This window comes from Buteo buteo, chromosome Z (assembly GCF_964188355.1).
Source record: "Buteo buteo chromosome Z, bButBut1.hap1.1, whole genome shotgun sequence".
NCBI classification, from domain to species: domain Eukaryota; kingdom Metazoa; phylum Chordata; class Aves; order Accipitriformes; family Accipitridae; genus Buteo; species Buteo buteo.
Window position 1 is genome coordinate 11,684,277 of NC_134204.1, and position 17,421 is coordinate 11,701,697.

General features: G+C 47.5%; 1 protein-coding gene across 8 annotated transcripts in view; it reads left to right on the plus strand.

Annotated features, from left to right (window-relative positions):
* RUSC2 (RUN and SH3 domain containing 2) overlaps positions 1 to 17,421 on the plus strand; it is a 62,360-nt gene that overhangs the window by 17,100 nt on the left and 27,839 nt on the right. For 2 of the 8 annotated variants that reach the window (XM_075019464.1, XM_075019462.1), the window contains one exon: positions 7,255 to 7,360. The exons of the other annotated variants lie outside the window; for them this stretch is intronic. The gene's annotated coding sequence lies outside the window, so the exon portion shown is untranslated. The remainder of the gene's footprint in view (positions 1 to 7,254; positions 7,361 to 17,421) is intronic. 8 annotated transcript variants of the gene reach the window in all.

Genomic DNA, 17,421 nt, shown 5'->3' on the forward strand with positions numbered 1-17,421 from the left:
TGGTTGGTGGATTAGAAGGCATTACCTTTTTTGTAATAATACCCTTTCTGCTCCTTTTGCCAAGGCTTTGGTGAAAGAGTTTATATTCCCACTCAGCTTATCATCAATATTTGAGTGAGTGCTTGAAGAAACAGGGTTGGTGTTAGAGTTGAGCTCCTGCTTCAAACACTCTGAAATCTCGGGCTGGATCAGCTATGTCCAGGCTTCGCTTTAATTCGAGGTCTTCTGTACAGCTTTATGAGTTCAGTTTATCAGACTGAAGCCGAGGCTTCAGGCATGATTCAGTAGCTGCTGTGTTGTTTCTGTCCTGATTTCCCTCTGCCTAAAAATGTTCAGCTATTGCTTTGTGCTATTGCTTGGGCAGTACTGAGTATTAGGGCTAAAAGTTGGGCACTGGAGTTGTAGGATCAGCTCTCCCTTTCCCACAGCCTTCCAAGTGATTCACATCTCCTTGCTGCCCCAGTCTCCTGCGTGTAAAATGTTGGTAGCAGCACTTTCCTAGAAAAAGAGTATGAACATACTGGAATCCTGGGCTGGAAGGGACTGGAGGCAGACAGCTGGTTGTGGGCTGGGTTTGGTTTCCCCGTAGATGTCTCTGTATTGTAGAGGTATGTGGAGCCCTGCCCAGCCCCGTGGGGAGCCTTGCCAGCACTAGCCCTATCTGGTACTTGTGACTTTTTATGGAGCTTGTGAAAGCCTCTGTTCTTGGGCAGTGAGGCATCCGCTGCTAGCATTAGGAAAGATTTGACCTTAATACAGGAAGGTGGAAATCAAGATAGTGATAAGGAAGAAGGAACCACCTTGCCCAATATGATTTTTCCAAAAGTGGTTGCAGGTGGTCAGCTAGGGAGGAGGGGGAGCAGGGCAGGCAGGTTTCATATCCTAATAATTTTTTTTTTCCAGGGGATTTGCTAAGTCTATTATATTTATCTGTTCAGTAAGCTGAAATGGATCTCTCAAGTGCTTGTCCTGCCTCCCTGTGAACCCATGTGGACTTCTTCCATCCATAATACCTTTTGAGAACTGAGAAGCAGTAAACAGACTAGAGGAAGATAACTGGAATATTGAAAGAGGAACTACTGGTCTGAAGGGAAGTTGTTATTAGAGAGTAGCCTCAATATGGAACCTATTCAATACGTCAAATAGTGCTCTGAGCATTAAAAAGTAAGATTTTACTAGTGATGTTTCCTAAAGACACAAAGCTAGGAAGCATCATCAGAGGCAGTTCAGGGTTATTCAGCAGGAAGAGCTTGGATGTACTTAAGGAGTAATACAAATGGGAACTAGATAGTTCAAAATTGCATGGTTGTGTGCATGAGAAATGAGCAAAAAGTTCAGCTCCAGCTGGGAGCTCACTGGGGAAAGTGAGAGAGATGGGGGAAAACCCAGGGTCTACCTGTGATGTGCAGGATAACTATGAGCAGCTAGTATGAGGCAGCTATAAAAAAGATAAATGTCATCTAATGTTACACGTTGGACAAAATATTTGTAGCAGAGATGGGGAAATTTTAGTGTATTAAGGTGTCCTGGTTTCAGCTGGGATAGAGTTAACTGTCTTCCTAGTAGCTGGTGCAGTGCTATGTTTTGAGTTCAGTATGCGAAGAATGTTGATAACACTGATGTTTTCAGTTGTTGCTCAGTAGTGTTTAGTCTAAAGTCAAGGATTTTTCAGCTTCTCATGCCCAGCCAGCGAGAAAGCTGGAGGGGCACAAGAAGCTGGCACAGGACACAGCCAGGGCACCTGACCCAAACTGGCCAACAGGGTATTCCATACCATGGGACGTCCCATCTAGTATAGGAACAGGGAAGTGGGGGCGGGGAATCGCCGTTCGGGGACCAGCTGGGTGTTGGTCAGCGGGAGGTGAGCAATTGCCCTGCGCATCATTTGTACATTCCAGTCCTTTTATTACTACTGTTGTCATTTTATTAGTGTTATCATTATCATTATTAGTTTCTTCTTTTCTGTTCTATTAAACCTTTCTTATCTCAACCCACGAGTTTTACTTCTTTTTCCGATCTTCTCCCCCATCCCACTGGATGGGGGGGGAGTGAGTGAGTGGCTGCGTGGTGCTTAGTTGCTGGCTGGGGTTAAACCACAACATAAGGCATGGTGAGACCTTGCTTGGAAAACTGTGTACATTTCCAGTCTCTCTCTGAAGGCTGTATGCAAACTGGGTCAGGTCCAGAGAAGGGATACTGGTATCAAAGAAATGAAGAGCCTGCCTAATGTGAAGTGATTAAAGAACTCAGATGATGTAACTTTAAACACAGACTGGATAAACGCTGACGTTAAAGCTCATTTTTGGAACATGAGTGAATAGGGGTGAGCTGTGCATGGATAAAGATAAGCTGGAAATTTAGAGTATGTAATTAAACATCAGAGGAATTTATTTGGGGAATTAATTCTGTTGGAAAACAGTTAGCAAACAACAAGGAATGTCCAATTTATTTTTTTTTTTTAAAAAACAGCAACAGCTTTCTCTTCTCAAGCCATTTTCTTCTATGGAGGAGCGACTCCTGCCTTGGGTTGCTGGTCCGGAAGACATCAGTACTGCTGCTCTGGGCAGTGGGCAGGGCTTGCTGGGGCAAGATCGTCATGGGGGGCTGGTGAATCCTGCTGTTCCAAACATGTCTGCAACTGGCATAACCCCACAGACTCTTGTGCCTCTGTCCTCAGATCCCCTCGGAAGGCAGGCTTAGTGGGGGGGATCAGTTAGTGAGCCCCTGGGGAAATGTGAGGACTGAGGGCAGGCATTGCCACTAAGCTAATGTGTGCTTTTCTCAATCTTCTTCGATTCTGACCCATCATTCAAAAATTCCCAAATTTGCTCCCACCAAACAGAAAAGTTGTCAAGCACGTGTTGGTAACGATCAGCCTGTATTGATCTCTGTGTGTTTGAGAGAGGGATGTTGATTGACCTGGAAAGGCAGAGTTGGCAGGGATGGGGAATGATTTTGCTTTTTCTTTCTCGGGATTTTTATAAAGTTTTCAGCACCTCCTGCTTTCCTGATGGCCTCTGTGTTCTGGTGCCCCCTGCTCCAGTCGAGCAGGACCATGCTCTTAGTTCAGCTCTGACCGATGTCCCTCTCTGGCATTCCTGAAACGGTCTCAGCAGTGGTGGATGGGCTTGCCATCTCTTGAGGATTCAGATTTCTGCCTTGAGCAATCAGTGAGTGAGGTGGAGAGGCACTGAATGTCTCCCACCTTGCTTCTGAGTGGTCCAGCACATGGGAAAGAGTGATGATGTCCACCCCTCCTGTGGCCGTGCTACAGATGGGGTCATGATGAGCCAGAAGCTGTAGCCTAGGCATGTTCGTGTTGTTCCACCTGCAGATAGCAAGGCACAGACTGTCCGCTGTGATGATGAGCTTGCTGTTGCTTGTACCGCTTTCTGTTTGCTTGAGAGGCATGGGCATGCTGCAGGTAGTGAGGGCTAGGTCAAAATATCCATCCTTGAGGAGGAGACTGGGTTATAGCCATGAGCTGCAGTGGAGAGGCGGCAGCCCTGGGGCTGTCTGGCTGTTGTGAGGGTGGGTGGGTTGTGCATCACGCCTGACACTGAGGGGTGAGTACAGACCTGTTTCTGCCTGGTGCTTGGTGTCAGAGCTACAGCCCAGGCAGCCAGCTGGGATCTGGGGCTGAGCTGTTTCCAGTTCACGGATCACCAGAGCAGATTTGCAGCAAATAGCCTGGGCTGCTGGTGGATGATTTTGCTGTACAACTGCAGCAAAAGTGGAAAGGTTTCTTCCTTCTTCTATGTGGGGACGTGCTGACCTTAGCAGCCAGTTCCTGCATGGTATGTGAAGGCAGGAGCCCAAGGCCAAGACAGAAATATGTTTGGCTTTTTTCCGCCTAGATGATCTAGTTGTGTCCTGGTTGTTGTCAGCGAGTGCTCCAGGTACGCACACGGCTCATGTCCAATGTGAGTGCAGCATATGGGGCTCCCCCGAAGTGGTGACCTCTGCTGCAGCCCGGCACTGGGAATGGGATGTGCCTCCTTACTGGAATTCACAGGTGGGAGAACGTGTTGTGCATTGAGTTCTCACACCCTTGGAGCAAGGGGGAAGGAGGCGACATGACAAAAACCCTGCCTGACACCTGGGATGCCTGTGAGTAATGAGACTGACGTTGCTTGATAAGCAATTTTCTCCTGCCGAGCTGCACGCTGCAGTGCTGGGATGTGTGGGAAGCACCTGTCCTTACCTCTCCAGGGCAAGCAGGGCAGGCACCCCTGTTATTGTAGGGGCAGGCATGTTCTGGCACCTCCATCTCCCTCACCTTGCTTCTCTGAGGAGCAGTCGCCAGCCTGCAGCATCCCTGCTCCCCTCCATGCATGAGACTGCGGAGTCAGCCATGCTCTGCTTCTTGCACCAACTCATCTTTGTGATCAAAGAGACGTCATCTCCTAGAAGACAGTCCCCAGGAAAGAGCTTTCTTCTTCCTCATTAGTGCCTGTAATCTCTTACTACCTATGAAGCTTTGGGACAGCCCGTCAGTTTTTAGTGCTGTTGCTGAGAAGGGCAGATCCTGGGAGGCAGATGCAGCAAAGGGGTGCTTGCTGCAGCGGTGCAAGGCTGCATGAGCTTGGGGTGGGGGGAGCGGGAGGAAGGTGACTTGGGGAGGAGGATACAAATATTTATGTTGGGAACAGATAATGTAAATAGGCATGTTTCTCTGGGACCCCCTTGTCTGCTGCATTGCTCTAATTTTTAACAAAACGGCCCCCTGGCTCCATCCGCTCTGGTGTGCGTGTCTGCTACACAAGCCAGGCATTGCTGTCAGTGAACTGGTTAATGCCAGTGTCCTGTGGCGGGGACAGGGATGCAGGCAAGCACTCAGCCTGCCAGCATTTATACCTCCTGGCGTCAGCGTTGGCAGTGCTCGTGGAGGACTGGGGAGGGCACCGAAATAGTTTCCATTCTCCTCTCTGCTGTGGGAACCAGTCTCCTGGGTAACAAACGCTCCTTGTTCTGCACAGAGCTCCACAGCTGAGACTCTCTGTCTCCTTCCTCGCTGCTGCTCCCCGGCTGTCCCAGCTGAACAGGCCAGAGACGTCTGCTTGAGCCTGCCTTAATTAATGCTGACAATACAATGGGACTGGCCGTACAGGGGTCCAGGGGCTGCACGCTAATGGGAGTACAGTAAATAGTCTCATTTACTGCAGCTCGGGTGGAGCAGAACCCAGCAGGACTAGCTTTCTGCTTGCTGTAATGGCCAGGCGTGGAGGAGGTACGTCCATCTCTCCTGCATCCTCCCTGGGGCTTGTCCCTGCTGCTTGAACGGGACCAGGTGGTGGTCTGGGTCCGAGCATCCAAGGAAAGGCAGGCAGTGGGCTGGGAGCGTGAAGTGCCACGGATGGGGCGGATGCTTCGGCCCCTTCGCAAGGACCTGCGGAGCCTGAGGTTTGTGCTGGGCTGAGGGATCATGCCCCAGTGTTTTGGAGGTGAGTAGCAGAGCCATGTGGATGGCGGCTCCAGTGCATTGTGAATGGGCTGCACAGCCCACAGCCAGCCCAAGGCCCTTTCTCTTTTTTGTCTGGAAGGGTCTCTCTGCACCGGGGGAGCAAGTCCTGGACTCCTGCCTCTGGAGCAATTGGTGGGAGCCACCCACCAGCCACTGGGTTTTTAGTCAGAAATCTGATTTGTATGTTACCTGAAGAGATACTTTAAAGGTTTCTAGTGGTCTGGGATCCAAGACAATTGGCAGCCACTTCCAGTAATGAGTCTAGTATTCTTCTGGCATAGCTTTTTATGTTGGCCTCTCCAGAGGCAGAAGCTTCTGCAAAGTGTTGTATTGTCTGGGCTGTTGTATTTGGTTTATTTGGTTGCTGCTTTGGGTCCATCGTGGCATAGAGCAAAAAGTACTCAGGCATGTGACGGCTCTTCATTTCTTTGAACTATATGTCTGTGTGACATTTTTACCTCTTCTCTGACTTACCCACTCCCCATGGAGCCTCGGTTTAGGCAGTGGGGTTTGGTTTGGGCTCCACTTTCTGAGCTCTGCTTAACTCATCACAGGGCAGGGGCTGTAGGAGCAGGGCTAGGCGATAAAGTGCAGTAACGTGAGTGGTCCCTCCAGGATGGTTGTCTCAAGGCAGCTGCTTCAGCACTAGAAACATCTCCCCTGGCACAGCCTGGAGCACAACTGAGTTTCTGGGGTGTGTGGTCGTGCCCAGATTGTGGTAGAAAAACAAAAGTAGCCACAGGGGTCCCTTGGCAAAGCTACCTGTGCCCTGTCAGGAAGTGCACTGACTTGCCTATGGAGCAGGTTGCAGCTCAGCTGCCTCTGGTGAGAGAGGGTGATGGAAAAATCCTTTCACATGGCCCCAGGATGGCAAGAGAGCCTGGGCTTTTGCAGGTGGTGATCCCTTGTTTTTCAGGAAGGAGGGTCTGCTATGGATTGCTTTGCAGAGATGCTGGGATTTAGTCCAGGTGATGGGCAGCAATTTAATCACAAGCTGTAAGTTAACAGTTGCTGGGATCTTGATGTGAGATTCCCTGTGACAGCAGGGACTTCAGCCATCCTGTCCCTGCCAGGTGTGTTTGGCCCCAGGGGAAGTGCTGGTGGTTGCTTCTCGTTCCAGGGCTGGCTGCATTTCAGGGGTGCTGTGTAGATATTGTTGGTGAAGCTCTTTAGGACAAGGCACTACAGAAATGTGAAAGAAGCTTCAAGAAGCTTCTTGTAGTCTTCCTGATCTCTCAGTAATAAGTCTTCCTGTCCTTCTCCTCCTGTGCATTGCTTTGCAGACTAGCATTTTATCTCCAAGGGCTCTGGCTGCCATTGTCAATGGTAGGAGCACAGCACTCCAGGTCCCTTTGCTTTCCTTTGCAAAGGCAGGAGAAGAGATCAGGTACCTTGCAACCACACAGCATCTGAAACCCAAGCTCATCACAGAAAATGATGCTGCAGCTCTGTTTTGTGGCATGGGTTTTAGTCTTTTTATTTCTCCTCATGCTACCTTGCTCATTTCTCAGTTCCTGTAAGAATCAATCCTCCATCTTCCAGCTCGACTTATCTCCCCTCCTCTCCTTCTCCACTCCCTCCCATCCCCTGCCTTGTCTGAGGTCCCGCAGGGAGTGATTGCAAGCCGGAGCGGCGGTGCTGTGGGCATGCTTGCTCCTTCACACGCAGCAACGTCACAGCAGCAGCAGCAGGAGCATTGGAGATGTGATTGCGCAGACCCTCTGCATTGCCAGGGATGCAGCTGTGGAAAAAAAAAATAAAAAAAAAAATTGACTCTGTGTTTCCCACAGCATTCTGGTGAGAGAGGACAGAGCCCGCTGGAATCTGAGTGCTCAGCAGTGCCGGAGCAGTGTGTGTGCAGTGAGAGGAGACAGGGAACGGAGGATCTGTGGAAAGGTGAGATGGAGAAATGATCGGGGTGGGCATTAGTCGTACTGATGGTTCTCAGGCTGTTCGTTGTCCTGCAAAGTGGCTAGTTTGTTTTTGTAGAGATTGCCAGCTACCCAGTGAAGCTTAAAAGATTTTAGGATTGCTTTGTCTCTTCAGAGGCTGCGTTGCTTTGGAGCTGCTGTGATTATAATGGATGTGAGCGAGTGGAGGCTAGTGTTGCTGCGCAGAATGCGTGTTTGTCCGTCGTAGCTATGAAATAGCGGTTGTCGTGTCCGGGACTGGTTGTGCAGAGGCGAGCCGTGCTTCACCCCGACAATGCCGCACAGCTCTCCATTGTGCCTGCTATGACAGCCAAGCCCACACGGATTGTTTTGGTCCCGCCAGCTACCATGCTCTCTGTGCATCCCTGGTGGTGATGCTGCTGTGCAGCTCAAAAGCTGTTTTGACAGACAGCGCTTCCATGAAAAGCCAGACACAAAGGACGCAGACAGAGGAAAGGCTGCTGTCAGTGCAGCTTTTGGCTTTTTTTTTTTTTTTTTTCCCCTAAATACTGGTAAATCAATTGCTCAAAAGGCATTAGGATAAAACATTGTGGCAGGTAAAACCCTGCTCTTCTGCTAAGAGATACATGGGCTCTGTGCAGGAGGTAGTTCTTTGTGTTGCCCAGGGTGTGTCTGTGCTGGCTGTGTAAATGGATGCTTTCTCCCCACCTCTTTTCACAGATCAGATGAGAAAGGTTGTCTAAGAATGGAGGAATTACTACTTTTAATTACTGAAATGAGGGGTCCAGGCTGGGTACCAGTTACTAGAGCTTAATTACATGGTCTTGTTATAGCCAAATCCCTCTTTTCCCTCCCTGCCTTCCCTCTTCCCTCCCCCCCGCTCTGCACAAATCCTTCCATCAAATTGCCTCTGCAAACACAAAGGGAGAAGGGCTTGAACAAAGAGAAGGGTATATGTAGGATAGGGGTGTAGATGTTGGAGAGACGATGTTCAGGATGACAGTCAGTGAGAACAATAAGGCAAAGGTATAAAAGAATGAGGTATCAGTATGTGTGGTACAGTGATGTGGCTGTAGGGGAATGTACACGCAGCAATGTAGTAGCAAAAGGGATAAGCAAATAGCAGGTGCAGTGTTTTGAGGTTGTGGAAGATGCTGAGCATGTGGGGTTGCAATTGCAGGTGTTTTAGGGGAATGTGGTGTTAATGGGAGTTACGTTAGCACTGGCTGTTGAGGAACAGATCATACACGGTTCAGACTGATAGGTGTAATAAAGGTGTATGGAGTATGGGGGAAATAAAGATCTGATTTTTTTACCTCCAGTCACCTACAGCATCATATATCAGTGTTGCTGAGGAGCGAGCTTGGCAGATCTTAACCTATTAACAAAAGCTTTCTGCAGTTTTCCAGTGACCCAAGAATAATTCAGATAAAGCATCTTTAGGTCTTTCAGGAGCAACAGGATGGTAGGAAAAATGTAGATAAAATGGTAAATGTTTGGCAGAGCTGTAGAGGAACCATGAAGCAGAAGAGGCAGGTGTGAGGGGCATTGCAGAGCTGGAGGAACAGGGGGTTGTTGGTCAGAGATCAGCGGTGGAGGGCAGGAGGAAATTCAGGGCTGTCATTGTCAGGGAATGTAAATATGTCATTTGTACTGTCATTCTCCAGCCTCTCACTGTGTTCCCTGGGATGGTCAGTGCTGTGTGCAGCCCCAAGGGGTTGGTGGAGGTGGGAGCGATCCTCAGCACAGCCTTTTCTGCAGCAGTTTTCTGAAGGAACCATTTTGCTCTGCAGGTTCTCAGTTGGTTGCTCCCCCTCTATCCCTATGGAGTGGCAAGGCTCTCTGGCCTTTACACCTGGTGGAGAAGGTAAACCCAGAGTTTCAGTGCACCGTGCTAGGGGTAAAGGAGAGGGCTTCCAGCAAAACCACAGAGCAGAGTGCATTCTGCTCACAGCTCTGTGACATTGCCCTGGAAGCACCATAGGGCTTCCTGAACTGCAGCTCCTTCTCATCCCTATGTTGCCCTGGGACCTGGGAACTGTGTCTCCAGGTCTCCGTCCCATTCCACCCGATGGTAGAGGGGAGCAGGATATGCTCCTGTAGGTGTGTACCAGACCGTGTTTGTGGTGCTGGTGCAGAACAGGCTCCTGCAGAAGCTTGGAGGGGTGGGCGGTGTGTGTTTTGGCTTTTTTGCATGTGTGTGTTTGTAGGTACATTGTGGGCCAGAGGACAGGACATGCAACAGGACATACCTATGCAGGATACACATACTTGTATTGAGGTGTGAAAGAAAAATTGTGTATAGTTTGTCTGTACAATGCTTGCCTAAAGAAATAAAAAGGAGGTGATGCAGCCTTCTTTGCTGTGTGGGATGGGAATGCTCCCCAGGCTGTGCCTAGCTAGTAGGTGCCACTCTTACAAGAGCATCTGTTAAGCAGTGAGAGTGCACAGATAATCTCTGCCTTGAGATGCTTAAAAGATGGGCAAGAGCTTCTGGCAACTGGAGCTGACCGAAATGATTCACAGGAAGGAGATCTAATCGCTGCTGTGTGTCTTCCTTGCTGCATTGATGCAGAACGCTGGAGATAACGTGCAGCTGGATCTCTAGATCCAAGGGACTTGGACCTGCATTGCAGAAAGTGCAGGTGGCCCAGGAGAATATGCCGTGGACTTGGGAATGGCCTGCCCATGGCTCCATTACCGTCTCTCAGGTGTCTGAGGCTGTGATAGCAAGCAAAGAAAGAATTCTCTGTCCCAGAGATCTTCATTTTCTTCCAGTCTCAATGCCAGTCAAGATCTCACTCTGATATTATTGCTGATAGCCCACCTTTTGCAACCCCGTTTTCTGCTTTGCCCCATTTTTCATTCATTTCCCAGTCTTATTATTCTTTTCCAATGCTTTCTGAAGCCTTATGTAGTCCTAAGGGCAGGTTGATAGCTAACATGGGTCACTTTCCTTCCTCTTTCAGAACAGGTACAGACTTTATTATTTGCCAACCACACAGCATCCCCTCCTTTCTCTCTTTCCCCACAGGTGTTTTTATCAAAAGCCCTGTTGCTATCTGCGATCATGCAACTATTCTTGCATTGTTCTGGGGTCAGGAATATCTTGTCCCTCTGACTTGAGTGCATTCATCTTCTGGAATTTGTTTCTACTTCAAAAGATCATTTCCTTTTCTGCACCCTCTTTCCTCTGTATTATCTAACCTGTCATTGCCACAGCTTCAGTATTCTTGCCAAAATGGCACCAAAAATGCTGTTTTACTTACCTCTAATACACTTCTTGGTGTGGTTATTTATTCAGGTTGGTCAGGAGCCCTGCTCTTCTAATTTCCTCACCTTGCTTGGTGATTCCATTTTTTTAAATTTTTTTTTACTTACAGTGTGCATTCAAAGTCTTTTCTGCAGTACTTCTCCAAGGTCTTTGTTCTTGTTGGCTTTATAACTATTTTCCCTGATACACCAGAGATCTGCTCTTTAAAAATTAAAAAGGTTTCATTACAGAGCTGTTTGCTTTTTACCCTTCTGTTTAATATAAGCTGGGTCAGCTTGAGATATTCCGTCCAAAGCCACTTCTATATTGTAGATGCTGGGTGATAACTCATCTCAGTAGGCGCAGTTCTGATGGTTAAACCCAAGAAAAGCAAACAAAGTGAGACATGCGGAGATCTGTGCAGGTGGTTGAGCGGCAGAGGATCAGAGGTGGAGGTGCCTCCTTGTCAGCTGTGGAATCGCAGGACAGTACTGTACAAGAAGATTTTGTCCCCGTGTTCGTGGAAGCCATTGAAATCCGACTGGTAGTGGGAAAGCTCACTTGTCTTCTACCTTGCTGCTTTGTGGGAAGAGTTCTAATGTGGATAAAGTGCTTCTGGCAGTTCAGTCTTTAAGTCCAAAAGAGCCAGAAGTTCACCCTGTTCCAGAGCTATGTGAAAGGCAGTAGGATAAGGTTTGAAGGAGCTGAGAGGTCTCAGCTGGCAGGGGGTGAAATCCATAGCAATGATCAATGACAGATGTGTTGGTAACTAGCCTTAGCAGGGATTTGTCATGTTATCTGCTGAGCAGGTTCCCTGCATGCCCTAGCGCTCATCTGAAAGTTGGTTACTCTCCAAAGGGAAAGAAATGGGCTGTCAAAATGGCTCTAGTCCCTGATTCTGCTCCAGTTTTCTTTCTTGATGAGAATTATTTTAATGTTCATTTACTAAAGGAAGTGGGTCAAAGCGGGGACGTACCAGTTAAGATGAGTGCAAAAGCAGGGTCATCCACAAACTCTTCCTCTCCCCACTGCAGTTGTGTTGCAGCCTCAGGGTCACGTAGACAATGTTTTTTTCTGTCCATCAGACACATGCAACTGTTTCTTACTGGGTAAGGCTGCTAGTGGTTATATCAGCAGCTAGGAGTAAAAAAAAAAAAAAAAAAAAAAAAAGAGTGCATTTGCTAACTGTTGTAAATGTGAGGGAGATGGAGGGCAGAGCTGTAATGTAGGTGAGTGGCTGTAATGTAGGTGATGGCAACTTCTGGCTCAGGCTCACCCTCTGAGTTTAAACTCTTGGGACAGAGAGCATGTGTTGGTCTTTGTGCAGTGGTGAGGGTGTGGGGCTGGCAGTACCTTTGAGTAATAAATAATAAATATTTGAGTGATGGCAGCAATGCTTTTTACTGACATTTGGCAAGTAACGGGAAACTGACACTACCACCAAACTATCTCTCTCTCTGCTCCAGCATAAGATGCTTTCTGGAAGTAGAGGGGAAGTGTCACTGCCCTGTTGTTGTGCTTTTTGGGCAAGTGGCACAGATATCTGAGTGATGAGAGCTAGCAGTTCCTTCTGACAAGAGGGGATTTTCTCTTCTGGGAGTTACAGGAAAAAAAAATTGCAGCCTATAGGGGAGACCTTGGCAAACTTACAGCAGATTTTCACCTGACATTTCCTTTGGACCCACTGTTAACCTCAGACTAGACAGTGCTCTGTTCTTGGGAAGTGTGGGACACATAGACAAGGGATGGGTACTGGACTCGGAGAGTCTTCCTTCCTCTTGGTTCCGAGATGTGCAGGACACTCACCTGAGCATTTGTGGCTCTGGCAAACACTCAGGAGCTCTCCTGCATACCAGTGCCAGAAAAAAACCTGCATACAGTTGCAGGAAAATGAGTTTCTTACAAGAACTCAAGTTGTGATGTGAGATTTGAGCTGATGAGCTGCATAACAGTGATGCAGTCAACCCTGGGGAAGATCTGTGGTCCTCAGTGTTGGCTGACACAGACTCAGTTCAGCAACAGTTAGATAATCTCTGTCAGCTCCTTCTGACCCTCAGGGAATGGGCTTTTTGGGTGTTACTCTTCAATGGAGCAGGGAGTCCTTGCTCCTTACGTAGTTAGACTAATCTCATCAGCTTGACTCCAGAACTGCATCTTATTCTTTGTAAACTGGCACCAGCTGCATCACTTCTGGAAAAGTGTGAGCTAAATGCTCTCAGTGGGCAGGCTGTTCTCTGTTCTGCTCTGCCTGCTTTGGTGCAGGACGAACTGCATGCTTACTTAGCTTCCTTTTGCCTAGTAGGTCCAATTGACCCGAATTGTTTAGCAGGCCACCTTCTTTTGGTCCTTCTCTGGGGTTCCAGTGGTGAAGAGCAGGGACGTGTGCCTCATGCTGCACTGTCATGTGTCTTCGGTGTAAGCTCAGATAGCATGGCTGTCCTCACAGATGTCCTTCTCAGCAGGGAGAATGACCTGTCTGGACCATTGTGCTAGTGCAATTTTCTGTTCTTTGTAGTGAGGCTAGTTCCAGTGTCTGCTTGCATGGCATTTTTCCCTGTAGTCCCACCTTCAGACCTTTTCCAGTAACTCAGGTGGCAGATTTATAAGCCCACATATGAGAAGATCCAGTGGGAGGTATAAATAATTCATATCTCTGGTCCCAAAATGTTGTTGGCCCACACAGCATATCATCCTTGGCTTTGCCTAATTCATTCTAATGATCGATACCCAGAGTGACACATCTGCCCTGGGGTTTGGCTTACTCTGGTTGACCTCTCCTTCACCACTTGTTAGTATATGAGTTGTTGTGGCTTCTAAGGGATTTCTTGCCTGAATGTGGCTTATCACAGGCAGTGGTTGTAGCTTGACCCTTCAGAAGAACAGCAAGAGGATTTCAGCATGCATCTGTACTTAGCCATTTTCTACTGGCAGCAAGCTGTTCTCTCTTGTCCGCAGTCAGTGGCACCTAACCTAATGTACTGCTGAGATTTATCCTCCAGCTGCAGGTCATAGTGCTTGAAATGACCATTGAGGAGAGCACCTTCCTTACCAGATGTCTCCTCCTGCCTTCAGCTCCATGTCATATGCCTCATTTTCATTTCTGCAGGCACTTGCTATTTATAATTCCTGTATTTATAAAGCACTCTGAAGGTGGTGACTACTTCTTATTCAGTAAGCCTGACAGCCTTTTTATTCCCATGTGCTTCCCTTCCTTGTTTCCTCTTAGACTGGCTGTTTTTGAGAGAGGAGTGGGTCAGCGGAGAGGTGAGGCTGCATGGAGCACAGGGAGACCTCAGACATCCCTAGAGCTCTCTAGACCCTAGTGCAGCAGGGCTAGCCAGTTCATGGCACAATAACAGAGGAGGAGAGGAGGAACTGCCAGAAACAGGTCTGTCGCAGCGCTAACAAGCAACGGCACGAGGGTGGTTAATGCACAAAGGTGGCAATGCTCTAGTCACATGTCATTCGGTTTATGTTTGGCCATATCTTGTTGAGACAATGCTAGTAGTTGTTGATCGATTGAGGTTTCTAATACCTCTGCTTCTGTTGGTGACTTTGCACAAGCTTCAGAGACCCCAAAGAATGTCTCCATCTCCGTGAGCCTGACCTCTTCCAGGGTGTGTGCTGCTGACATGATTTGATACTGCAGGGTGGAGAAACGCCCCAAACTGAAGCAATGCATTTGTATTTGTCCTGGAGGCACTGACGGGTGGTTCCCCTCTGTACCAGAGCATGTTCAACAGCCAGTATTTTGGTCTAATGCCTTGCTGTCTGCTTTCCCCTTGGCACAACTTGAGGTTGAAAAGGAAAACCACAACAACATCTTGGCCTGCCCATCAAAATGGAAGGGTAATCTTTTTTCATGGAAGCAAGCCACCAGACCTACTGATTTAATGAGGCAAATTCACCAGGGAAGATATCCTTCAGCCCAGACCTTAGTCAGACATTGAGGACCCTCTTATCTCTTGGGGGACCACAAAGAGAATTTGCATGGGGATGTGGGAAACCTCTACCCACAAGCCTACACCAAGAATTTGTGCAATTTGAGGGAGCAAACCCGCCAAACCCCATACTCCACAGACAGGGAAAAGAAATTCCTTTCCATAGAGAACAGATATGTAAGAAAAATTCCCTGGTTTCTTCTAGGCTAGTCTTGTTGTAAACCTTGATTTTTTTGGGCTTGATGCTAAGTTATGTAAATGTGTGTAACAGAAGATAGTCACAAAAGTATACTTTGTCACGTTCCAAATCATTAAACTGATTAAATTGATTCCAACTCATTAAAAAGATGTCATTAAACTGCAAAAAGTACCTGGATGCCACCCTGGTCATAACGGACTTTATTTGGTGAGTGTCTACATATGAATGTTAAGGTACTGTCATGGTTTAACCCCAGCCAGCACCTAAGCACCACGCCGCCACTCACTCACCCCCCCCCCCCCCCAGTGGGCTGGGGGAAAAAAAGCAAAACTCCTGGGTTGAAATAAAGACAGTTTAATAGGACAGAAAGGAAGAAAATAAAAATAATAGAATTGGAATATACAGAACAAGTAATGCACAATGCAATTGTTCACCACTCGCTGACCCATGCCCAGTTAGTTCCTGAGAAGCGATTTCCCCCCCAGGCCAACTCCCCCCAGTTCATATACTGGGCATGACATCACATGGTATGGAATACCCCTTTGGTTTTGGTCAGCTGTCCTGGCTGCGTCCCTTCCCAGCTTCTTGTGACCCTCCAGTCTTCTTGCTGGCTGGGCATGAGAAACTGAAAAATCCTTGACTTAGTGTAAACACTACTTAGCAACAACTGAAAACGTCAGTGTGTTATCAACATTATTCTCATACTAAATCAAAAATATAACACTATACCAGCTACTAGAAAGAAAATTAATTCTATCCCAGCCAAAACCAGGACTGGTGCATAAGAAATGGAATGGTAAATTATGGTACAGAGTCTTCTAATGTTGATACAGACAGCAGGAACATCCCCCTGTTGATTGGGAAGCTGTGTGCAATTAGTCATCCCAGCTCAGAACCATGACTGCAGAGTTGGAGGGAACTGAGAAACTGCCCAGAAAACTACAAAGTCCTGGAAAACTCTCGTAAGTGGAGAGACTGAAGAAATGGGAATTATTTGTGTTAAATGGGAAACTGTAGGGTTAGTGACACGAAATAATGAACAGCCTAGAGAAAGATGATAATGTTTTATGAGGTGTCCTGCTTGTAATGTCAAAGTATTCCAGGAAATGAAGGAGGATTATTTGAAACTGGTAATAGGAATAAGTTTCACATACTGTGATTAATTAGTCCACAAATCTTGCTGTCAAACTTCAAAGCCCAGCAATATTCCCAAATGGCTTGGCATTTGTGTGAATAAGACTACTCAGTGTATTTATAGTACATGTTCAGAAGTTGCAGAGTTTTGAAAACTCCTGGTTGAGTTGAGGCCCATCTCGGTGCAAGGGCTTAGGAGAGGCAAATTCTTCCTCACCGCTTGTTGCAGGTACTTGTTCTTTTCTCTGACGCATCTGGTACAGAAAGGACACAACAGCTTCAAGAAGGCAGGTGTCCTAATGTGAGCATGTCCTAGCTGGGAAGATCTGGGAGCCTACAGTCTTAAGGTGTCTCCTCAGCCCTCTCAAACACCCTTGAAGTGATTAAAAGCAGAGTGGTCGTCCCTCCAGTAGACTTGGTGTGTCCCCTGGGACTCTGACCTGCTCTTCCAGTACAGAGCCAAGGATCATCCCTGTTCGCCCTCCTTTTTTTCTCCTAGCAAAAAGGTTTATGCATCCTCTGCAGCCCAGCAAGACTTTCCTCAGCAGAAGACCTTGGTTAATCCAGGGTTATCAGATTTAGTTAGTTAGACCCTTAATGCTCTGTTGAGCCCAGTCATTGCAAGCCTAATTAGCACGTGAGCTGTCTTGTGGAGCGATATCCTAAAATAAACTGTCCCGAATAGAGCTTTACAAGCTGAGTTTGGTTTGGGTTGCCAGCGCCTGCAAGGGATAAGTTTCTCCTCTCAGAATAAAAGTATGTGTAATCATTAGGAGAGCCTGGTCTGCTTCATAAGTATTTTATTAAGGTTCTGGCTTGCCTTTTGTTGCATGGAAAATACTCTGTTACGTAAATTGATGCTGCGGTTTCATCCAGATCCTCTTGAGTTCTGCCTTGCCGCCAGCCATGTGAACATACATCAGGAGGACACTTGGAGAGAGGTTGGTGACCAGACCAAGGATCTGGGAATACTCTTGTATGTGAGTGGAATGAAAAGCTTGGGACTGATCAGAGGGGTGGCAAATGTAGTAGAAAATATGATACTCTCCCTGCCCTAGCCCAAGGACAAGCAATGAAGTTAAATGCCCACATGTTCAAAAGGACTGACAGATAACTACTACTATGGTGTGTAATTTGGTGTGGAACTCACTGGTTCAGGAAGTTACAAGCCCTAAAAGTTGCAAGAATTCAGAAAAAAAGGGGACACTACAAGGTATGTCAAGAATGTATAGCACTATGATTGTATAGGCTCCTAACTTTCTATGGGAGGGTCATGAAACCCATTTCTAGATGTCAACTGTTTTCATATGGAGGAGGCTGCCTGTGACCTGGGGGGAAAATGGAGCAGTCAAGTCACTCATTTGCTCACTTTGGGGTTATTACACATCATTCAGAGCATCTGAACTCTGCTGGCAAAGATGGAGAATGGGGCTTTACCCATCTGATTCAGTCCGCAGATGTCTGTGTTCCTGTGCTGAAATCAAAACTTCCCTGTAGCAGTTGATCTATGAAGGCTAAATATGTTCATCTTTCCATTG